This window comes from Spermophilus citellus, assembly GCF_964194105.1.
Source record: "Spermophilus citellus genome assembly, chromosome: 16".
Lineage (NCBI taxonomy): Eukaryota > Metazoa > Chordata > Mammalia > Rodentia > Sciuridae > Spermophilus > Spermophilus citellus.
In genome coordinates, this window is record NC_138196.1 from 57,164,452 (window position 1) to 57,175,567 (window position 11,116).

General features: G+C 33.2%; 1 pseudogene across 1 annotated transcript; it reads right to left on the reverse strand.

Annotated features, from left to right (window-relative positions):
• Positions 1–1,136: 1,136 nt before the first annotated feature.
• Positions 1,137–2,319, reverse strand: LOC308635423 (nucleophosmin-like; annotated as a pseudogene). The gene has a single exon. The product of its transcript is annotated as a nucleophosmin-like (transcript).
• Between the last annotated feature and the right edge of the window lie 8,797 nt (positions 2,320–11,116).

Genomic DNA, 11,116 nt, shown 5'->3' on the forward strand with positions numbered 1-11,116 from the left:
TTTCTCTAGGGTGCCTGGTAACTAGACCTGCATTGTGCAGTGCTGAACTTGGGTTTTTTTCTCAGAATTCCCAGCCTACTTATTCTTTATTTGCTGCTTCTTTCTCTCTGTGATGCATAGTAGGAGAGTTCAGACATATTTCTGCAACTCTGTTTTCCAGATCCCTATAGGATTGTGATTTCTGGATCTCTTGCAAATTGAGGTTGGGGGTGGCAAGTGTCTAGCTTTGAAGATGTTCTGAGCAGAAATCACGTATGTCCTTTATAGATTATGCTTCAAATAGTTAGTAGTAAACCTAATAAAAAAATGGGGACTGTTTTGCTAACCTAGCACAGCTCAGGAGTGATGAGGTGAGCTCTTAATGGACATCATAATATGGACAGTATTGACATAGAGCATCACCACCAGCCCTTGAAGGACAAATACCATGAACAAAATATAAGATTTTGTTGTGTTGAGGTACCGAGTTTGGGGATTCTTTGTTATATGGGCCATCTGAATGAAATATAATAACTCTTAAATTGGCTGCTTTTAAGACTGTTTCTCACTCTGAGTTCTTTAATGCTTTTCTGATTTTAGACTATTTTAAATCATGATCTGAGAAAAATCTTATGTACATTAGCCCTGGAGAGCACTAAAGTACAACTTACCCATAAAACTTTTTCCAAAAAGTAATTGAGAAACACAAAGGCCTGGAATTCTGGATAACACTGACTGTAACTAAATTTAACCTCATATCCAGTCTTGATGGATCTTTCTTGTAATTAAAAAAAAAAAAAGGAAAAAGAAAGGCTCAGGTATAATGAAAAACAGTGCTCTCAAAATTAATAAATTACTTTGTTGTTACCTTATTAATAAATATTTATTAAATAATTCTACATAGTAAGTGCTGATCTTAAAGGTATTGGATAAAATAGTTAAGACTTTTCTAATGAAAATAGAAGACAATCAATTAAAAATAAATAACGTTAACTGACACGAACCTGCCAGATTGCCCAGTTTCAAACCCAGACACTACCATATTCAAGGTATGAACAGAATTCTATCCCTTATCAGCTACATTTTAATCATAAATGCAAATAAACAAAATAACATAATGAGCGCTACCTTATAGACTGTCTTTTCTTTTACTTTATTAAAATACTGAGTTTTATTTCACATGTATATTTTTGTCTCCCCACCATTTCCATGTCTGACCACCACTACTACTATGTCCTATCATAACATTCCATACATACTTAGAAACCAAGCAAAGGGTGGAGTTCCATCTTTAAAAACTAAACAGGCATTTTGGACAACACATTCTTGGCAATAGAAACTTGACAACATTTATCAAACACGGTAGGGAAAGTTCTCACTTTGCATTATAAAAAGGACAGCCAGATATCAACTGTTACAGAAATGAAATAGGACAGAAATTTTTAACAAACTGTTTAAACTATTTTCTTAAAGAGACTTCCTCCACTGCCAGAGATCTTGAATAGCCTCCTGGTCAATCATCCGGAAGCAATTCTTCACGTAATTGACGAACTTGGCTTCCACTTTGGGAAGAGAACCACCTTCTCCTATACTTGCTTGCATTTTTGCTTTAATGTCTTCTACAGAACTAGGTCCTTTTGGTGTTTTAGGAGTTTTTTTCCTATTTTTTGAAGGATTCTTCACCTTTTGATCTTGGTGTTGTTGGTTTTGAGTCTTTTCCATTCTGGTTCGATTTTTGTGCATTTTTGGCTGGAGTGGAGTATCTGGAGCTTTTTCTTCAGTTTCCTTCTCATCAAAATCATCATCATCATCATCTTCATCATAATCATCTTCTTCTTCATCAACATCGACATTTTCATCAGCAGCAAGTTTTACTTTTTTCTGGGGAACCTTGCTACCACCTCCAGGGGCAGATCGCTTTCCAGGTACACTTAAGAGTTTCACATCCTCCTCCTCTTCATCTTCTGACTCTGCATCTTCCTCCACAGCTACTAAGTGCTGGCCACTAATATGCACAGGCCCTGAACCGCACTTCAACCTTAAGACCACAGGTGGTGTGATTTCAAAGCCCCCAAGGGAAACCGTTGGCTGTACTGACATTTTCAATGTTGACAGTGTTACTTTAATTGGACTGCCTTCATGATTCATAGCCTCTGCTTCAACAATGTGCAATTCATCCTTTGCACCAGCCCCTAAACTGACCGTTCTTAATGATAACTGGTGCTCATTTTCATCATTATCCACCTTAAAGTGATAATCTTTATCAGCTTTTAGCTCACAACGGAAAAGGTAATTCTGGGGCCTCAGGGGGCTCATGTCCATATCCATCGAATCTTCCATGGGGTGGTAGCACGCACTTAGGTGGGAGAGAAGGCGGACGGAAAATGGGTGGCTGCTCTAAAGAGACGCGCAGGACGGAATCACGCCAGGACTTATACTGTCTGTAAAGTTCTTGCAATCATTCTTGAGCTATAATAAATGTAGTGGTTTGATGGTGATGATAATAATGGTGATTACATAGTATATGATATTATTTCAGCTTGGAAGAAAATACTTAAATAGTACAAAGATACCTTTAAGATTTTAAAGTAAAAAAAAAAGTTCTCAGGAGCTACTATTTATTCAGAAGTTGGAATATTTGAAAGAGTTAGTCTTATTTCTGTTGAAATGGCATTTGAAGCAAAGAAATTAGGTAGCACTTAGAATATACTTTGAGTAGTTAGAGAATAAGAAAACTAGGGCAGCCCATGCAGAGTAAGGGAAGGAAAATGAAGTAGGAAATGAGATCTGTCAGCTAACCTAGGTGCTGGCTCAATAAGAATAATCGACTTAACTTACAAAGTCAATGGTGAGTGAAATCAATGGAACGAAGTGTTTAGGACCAATTCTGATGTTATATTTGTATAATATTTTGTCAAGAAGAAGGAAACCTAGAAATAAAAATTAACTACATCAAAAAAATGCCAACATGTGTAGGTTTTTCACTTTCAACTTTTCACTATTTTGGTTCCTCAGAGGCCAAAATAATAGCCACTTGAAATGAAGAGGATATATATGAAGACCTAATTTTTTTACTTTATTGCAATTTAATTATTTCAAGCTTAACTTTCATTAGCCACGTGCATGTAGTGCTAACTTATTAAAAATCATAGCTGTGGACTTCAGGCTCCCCATCAACTGTGCAATTCATGATACCCGACTGCCTCCATTTTGAAAATGCCTCAAAACCAAACTTGAAATGGGAAATCAGAGTCAATAACTCATATTTGAGGCTGCATATTGTTCCTGGAAGAAATCTTATACAAACCTTTTAGAAACCCATTCTTATTGGAAGAGGTTTCAACTTTGAACATGTTTGGGCTCAAAATGTCCTAGCAGGATGTTTTATGAAGCTTGTATCCCAAATCAACATGGAAATATTGACTGAAATTTATATAATCTATTTTTTCTCAGATGTTAGAATAAATATTTTGTTTTGTTTTGTTTTTGACTTGAGATTTTTACTTTCACTCTAGGAAACTGTAGCAATTTTCATTCTTTGCATTTTATTGGCAAGCTGATATTTAAACTACTCATCTCAGATGTTTCTCATAATAAATGTTGACTAGTCTCTTGCTATGTGATTGAAAAGTATTAGTGACAAATTTAAAGATATCGTACTTTCCTTACTTCAGTGAAAGAGGAGCAGATGGAGAATAGTATTGTATTTACATGCATCATAATTATGGTTTGGGGAAATTGACTAGATATATTTGTTTACTGGTGACAAATAATGCATTATGAGAAATGAATAAAATCTTTCCATTATCTAATATGTTCATTTTGATTTATCTAATAATATATTTCTTTACTTTTATGTTTCTTGTCACATGTAATTGAGCCATGATAGATTACATTTGACATTTTGGTTCCACTTGCCATGTTTTGCTACTTTGGATATAGAATAAAAAGTAGCCACTAGCCCTTTGTTGCATAAAACTCTGTAAAACACCATTCTACTGACAGGCTCATTAGTCACTGTGTGAGAGGAAAGCTATATTTCTATACTTGACATGTAAAAGTAAATCAACACTTTTCTAAATGCCAACCATGTTTCAGTTATAAAATGTAAGATACTGAAATTCATAATAGAGACTTTAGAATGTGCATAGATATGTACACAATACATGGAAACATACACCATTGTACAAATGCTTTAAACTGAAAAAAAGAAAACCTAAAACTTATTTAAACTACTAAAATATTTACATAATTTTTTGAATTGTCTAATGATTTTGCTAATGAAATTCAGGAATCCTAAATAAAAAATATTTTATGTTGAACTTCTTAAAATATTCAATGAAATAAACAAATCCAATAAACCAAAAAAAAAACTTCACATATATTTAAGTGAAAAACAAATGTCTACTGGTTTATTTTTTTCCCAGTAGACATATTTTTTCACCATAAGAATCAGAAGGTATGCATAACATCTCCAGATATGAATTGTTGAAATTGAGGAAAAGTGCTGTTTCTGTCTGCAACACTGGGATCTTTCAACATCTTCTAATGTGGTAACTAAAAGAAGATAAGGAGGCTGCTAGAGCACATTGTTTTCTCAGTTGAACCAATCCATGCAAATAACTTGCTTGTTTGGTTTATTTCTGGAACATCATTTAGAAACATACCTCATGGAGTGAAACATCTTTTCCCCCAAATCAAGGAAAGGTCCAAACAAAACAAAACTATTGAAAGCGGAAGAACACAATAAGCTTTGAAACACGTTTGTCCCAGAATAAATCACTGAATGAAAGTCTTAGGGGCCTGAAAGATTTCCTCTTTATACCTATAAATAAGACCCCTATAATGCTTAAGAATGGAAGTTCTTTCTCCCTCTAATACATTTGTGAAAGAAAAGCCTTTTTTTTTTTCGTTTAGAGTGTACATTAAAAAATCAGATTATATTTTTGTAAGTATATAATTTATATATGATATGTACAATTAAATTATATCAATATGTTTTATTTTAGAATGTTCTATTCTTAGGTTATTCATTCTTATCTTTAGTCATGGGACTGTTTTATCAACAATAATCATACAGATGCATTATATATGAGATGACTGATTCTCCCAAAAGGAGATCTATTTAATCCTCTTTGACTTCTCATATAACACATAAAATACTAAAACAAAAATAAAATCACTTCTTAAAGCATTTTTGAAAGTACAAATTATCTTTTTGATCGACTAAAATGCATTTGCAATATAATTACATAGAAGTCTTAATTTTAATATTGCAAAAAGTAACTATGTCCATTGTGAGGGAAGTCAAGAATTTGGAGCTTCTTTTAATGCTGTGGAAGAATTAAACAGGATTTTAAATCAGAAAAATTTGAGCAACCTGTCAATCCTTAATTTGTTATGTGAGCTTTCAAAAGCAACCATGGAAAAAAGAATAATATATGTGAAAAACTTTAAACTGACAGAGGATTTTCTTAAACATCAATCATCTAATCCTTAAAACAACCACATGATATAGACAGAAGCTACTTTGTGATCCATTTACAGATGGAAAAGTCTAGGATTGGAGAAACTAAGCAACATTCTCCAAATTACGTCATGTCTACCAGTTTCTCTCATTCCTATATAGGATTTTTAATATTACATCAATTGCAAATGAAACAGTTATTTTTTCCTATTGGAGCTCTCAATGTAGGAGTTTGATTTGCTATGGTTTGACTCTTTACTACCTGCATATCCTTAAAATCCTCTCTGGAATTCATAGAATAAAGACATAGAAATCAAGATGAGGCAGTTTCTATTAGTGAACCTAGGTCTAGATCTCCTTAAATTAAGAATTGCTTTTGCCCTTCTCAAAGATGAGAATGTGAACCAATGTTTTCTCCATTTTCAGTAAAGCTAATTTTGTGATAATTTTAGACTCCTAAGACACATGGGAGGCCCAACTGTGAGAATGAAATTTTGTAATTGTCTAGAAATGCTTGACAGACTATTAACATTGAACAGATTGTATTCATTCCTCTTTGAAATAATCTTTTGGGTTGTGTTTTTTTTTAATTCTATTAATGTGAAATGTAGATTCAGTTTTTTTTCTTTTTATTTTGGTAATGAGAATTGAACCCAGGGTGCTTAACCACTGAAACACATCCCCATCCCTTTTTCTTTCATTCTTTTTTTTTTTTTTTAACTTTGAGACAGAGTCTCCCCAAGTTGCTTAGGGCTTCATTAAATTGCTGAGGCTGGCTTTGAACTTGTGATCCTCCTGCCTCCCCCTCTTGTGCGTTGCTTCATGTTTGAATGATGAACCAATCTTGCATTTCTTGGATGAACTCCATTTGGTTGTATTCATAATTATTTCATATTATTTTTATATGCTGCTGGATGTAATTTGCTAATATTTTGTTGAATATTTCTCTATAGATAAACATGATTTCATCAGTATTTCTCCTTCAAAGTTTGTCTTGTGTTGGAATCAGTATAATACTGACCTTGTAAAATGGATTGGAAAAGTGTTCTCTCCTATATTTTTTATTTTTGGAAGATTTTGTAAAAACTTGAATTCATTCTTATTTTACTTCTTAACCCAATGTACAAGTGAAGCCATTTGGGCCAGCTTTACTTCATGATAGGCTTTTAATTCAAAATCTTTAATTTTTAAAGATTTTTCTTTTTTTTTTTTCTTGAGTCAGTTCCAGTAGTTTGGTTTTCTAGGAATTCATCCATTACTTCTAACTGATATAATGTATTTGCATATGATTTTTCTTAGTGTTCTCTAACAATGCTTTATGATTGTAAGGTCAACTGTCATGCTCTTTTTCTGTCCAGATTTTAATAAGTTATTTTTTTCTCTCTTCTATATGGTTAATATAGCTAAGGCCTTGAAAATTTTACTTGAATTTTCAAAGAAACAACTTTTGTTTAATTTCTCTGTTGGTTTTTCATTCTCCATTCAATTTGCTTCATTCTTTAATATTTCTTTCCCTCTGCTTTTATAGGTTGAATTTGATTTTTTTCCCTAATATATTAATATATAAGTTTAGGTTACTCTTCAAGATATTCTTCTTCAAAAGAGATTATTATGGCCATTTTTAAAAAATCTAATCACCATTGTATCTGCATCCCAAAAGTATGGTATCTTGTCTATTTTGGTTTTAGCTTCTCAAAGTAGTTTTTATTTTTCTTCTCACATTGCTTATTGACTTTTATTTCCACATAGTTGTCTATTTTCTAAATTACTTTCTGTGTCTTATTCCTGCTTTTATTATGTTGTGAGTGGAGAACATGCTTTATTTGGCTACAATCATTTTATATTCGCTGAGGCTTATTTTATGACCTTGCATCGTTCTGTTCTAGGGAATGTCTCATATTCACTTGAGAAGAATGTTTATTTTGTTGATCTTGGATAGAGGGCTGCATATGTATTTTACAAAGTGTTTGCTTTGATTTAAGTAATAATTTTTCTTTTTTTTTAAACTAAAGTCTGTTTTGTGTAAAGTTCATACCATCACTCTGATTCTCTTTTGGTTATTATTTCCATGGCATATATATTTTCCATCCTTTTACTTTTAACCTATTTATGTCTATAATAAAGTATATGACTTGCAGAGGGCATATGCAGTCATGCATTTCTTAACAATGGTAATGCATTCTGCAAAATGCATTGTCAGGTGATTTCATTGCTGTGCGAACATCAAAATAGCATATGTTATGGAAGTGAAGATGGCTCCAGCATCACTAGATGATGATATAACCTATGGGACTATCATATATGTTTTACCTTTGACCAAAACATTGTTATGTAACTCATGACTGTATGTGGATCATATTACTTTTTAAACCCACTCCCTTTCTTATTTCTTAATCTATTACATTTGGTACAACTACTGAAAAGGTGGTGTTTATGTCTGTTGTTTTCCTATTGTCTTTTATATTACTTGTGCCAATATTGTTTCTCTAACCTTCCATTGCTGCTTCCTTTTGCACTAAGGGGCGTCGACCTAAATAAGAGAAATTCTCCAAACTACATAGAGTTTATTTGGGAGTAGCATTTCAATTGGAGATGTACTTGCTGTAGTAAATTTTGTGCACATTCAAAGAAGCAGAGGCAAGGAAAAGTTTTCAGAGGTATAGGAGGAAGATTATATTACTTGTTTTGAGCCACAGGATTATAACAAAGGTGGCATCACTCCAAGGTTGGAGAGGCACTTGTTGGGATGGTGTCCTTGCATGAGTATTTTATTTATATGTTTGTGGTAGTCTTTGTGCAAGGTTGGGGTTCTGGCAGTTATTTGTGATAATTCTTGTTATCAGGCATGGGTAATGATTGGTCCCCTCTATCAAGACCTCCCAGATTTATTTATTTAATTTTGAGAGCCTGACACAAGCAGCTTCATTTTGATTCTGAGAATTTAGGTAATAGCCATTTACTAGTCAATTAAACTTTCATTTGAATTCCATTATTTTTTAAATTATATATTGTTAGTGATTTCCTTCATTTTTGCTCTGAGTATTCCAACTGGCATCTTAACTTTAAAAATAATAGGTCATATTAATACTAGCATATTCAATATTATTCAAAAATTCTTTTCCAGTGTGGACTATTCTCCCCTCTCTCATGGGCATATTATTGTCAGGAAAATTTTTCCTTTATACATCATAAACTCATCACTGCACTTTTATAATTATTGATTTAGGGAGATTTCTTATAAAAGAAAAATGAGAAAAGAAGGTATAAATAAAAATTCACTTGCACTATTTTGTACTTGTCAGTATAATTACCTTTTTCAGTGTTCCTTATTTATCCATGTGGATTCTGTTTCCCAGGTCTAATGTAAGTTTCAGCATGAGGAACCCTCCTTAGTATTTCTGTAGAGAAGGTTGGCTAGGAGTCATATCAGACTTGCCACTATCAAGGTTTTGTTTTTTTTATCTTTATTTATTTTTTTTTCTGTAGCTTTCTTCGATGTAATGATCAGGCAGTTTGAATTTCTTTGCACTTTTCTCATGTGGACTTTATTGAACATCTTGAATGTTTATACTCATGTTGTTCATATCATCTGGGAAACTTTTGGGCAGTAGATTTTTCAAAATTTTCTTCCCTTTTTTTTCTTTCTCTTCTCTTCCCAAGCTCCCATTTTGTATGTATTGGAATGGTCAACAGTACCCCACATACTTTTTAATTTCTTTTTCTATGTGCTTCTCAAACTGGATAATCCTTATTGACCTATCTTTACGTTTGCTAACTCTTACCTTTCTCAGCTCAAATTGTTGTTTGAGTCTCTAGAGATTTTTTTTTCAGCTTTTAGACTTTTCAACTCCATGATTTCCATTTGTTTCCTTTTTTATAATTTCTGTCTCTTTGTTGATGTTCTCTATTTGGAACGTCATTGTCACACTGTCTTAGGTATGGTCTCTTCAGTTCTTTGAACATATTTGTGATTGTTGAATCAGTTGTCATCTACTGAAGACAAAATTAGAGACATTTCCCATTACCTGCTTTTTTTCATGTGACGTACTTTTATATTTCTTTTCATATCTTATAACTGTTTTGTTGTTGAAAACTGAAGATTTTAGGTGATGTGCTTTAACAACTGTTATGGCATTTCTCCTTTTATCCCAGGGTATGTTGTTGTCCTTTCCTGTTGTTGTTTCTTGCTGCTTTAGTGACTTACCAGGATTATTCTTGTATTATCCACTAATTCTGCATGATCTGCAGCATGTGGCCACTTAATTTTCTAATTTTGTTTCTTCTTTTCTTTTTCTTGTTTCTTTTGAGTTCTCATTTATATTTTGAACCCTGACATCCTATGGGTTACTTCCGGATCATTATAATTTAGTGGTGAGTCACTAATCAGTCAGAAAGCTTCTTAAATGTTTTGCCCATATAGCTTTATATTGGGGACTATAAAAGAAATTGTGACTTTTGCCAGGCACAGTGGTGCATGACTGTAATCTCAGCTACTCAGGAGGCAGAGGCAGGAGGATGGCAAGTTCTAGGCCACCTCAGCAATTTTGTAAGACCCTGTCTCAAAACATAATGTTTTAAAAAAGAGCTGGAGGTTTAGTCCAGTGAGAGAGTTTTCCTGGATTCAAACCCAGGACCACAAGGAAAAAAGAAAGAAAGTAATCATGACTTTACACTTAGTACTTCACAATGTAGAATTTTGAATCGATTCTCTAGAACCTTTTTGAGATCTTTCTCGTGCTCAGTATTACCAATTCATGTATTCATTTAGATTACCAAAAATGTGATGGAACTTTTCAAAGTTCTTTATGGCTATCAAGAACTTCAGAATTCATTTATAAATTCCTGGCCAGGTTATTGTTTGACTCAATTGAAATCACAGGTATCAGCAGCTTTAAACACCTAATAGGAACCAGCAGGTTGCTATTGTTTATGGCAGTGTCCTGAGAGAAGAGCATTTTCCACCAAATCGAGTTATACAGGCTTTCGTTAAATGTAGCTGTTATTTTGTCTAGAAAGTCACTGCTGAAACCTAAGAAAGGAATTGCAGGCTTCTGCAGTTTTTCCTCATAACACTGGACTTTCTTTAAATGTTCTCTTCTTCCACATTAGAAGGAAAGCTGTTAATTATGATGAGTAGAAATAGTAGTGGTAATTACAATAATAACATTGTCATTAAGTACCATCTGCCATCAGGCACAGTATCAGGTCCATTTCATGCCTTATAGAGGTTCCTTAAATCAAATCTGCCAGGCAGGTATTATTAAGATCTCCATTTTCAGAACAGAGGAAATGAGATGGAGAGAGAATAGCCACATATCCAGAGCCACATTTAGAACATTACAGAACTAACTCTCTCTTTATCACACCCAAGCCTAAGTTTTCCTTATTCTCAAGTGGTTTTTAAACCTGACTGACTATTAAAATTACTTGAATAACCATATTGAACGTTGGTTATTATACTTTTACCAGACATAATAAGAATATCTAATTTAAACTTCAAATTCCATAGACTTAATGATTTATTGTGTATCTAACTTTCCAACCTTATCTCCTGAGCCATAACTTCTTTAATAGTAGCAAATTCCTTTAGGTTCCCTAAACATATGAAAACTCTCAATATTTATTTGTTTATGTTTTGGACATTTTGTCAAAGACCTCCACTTAACAATT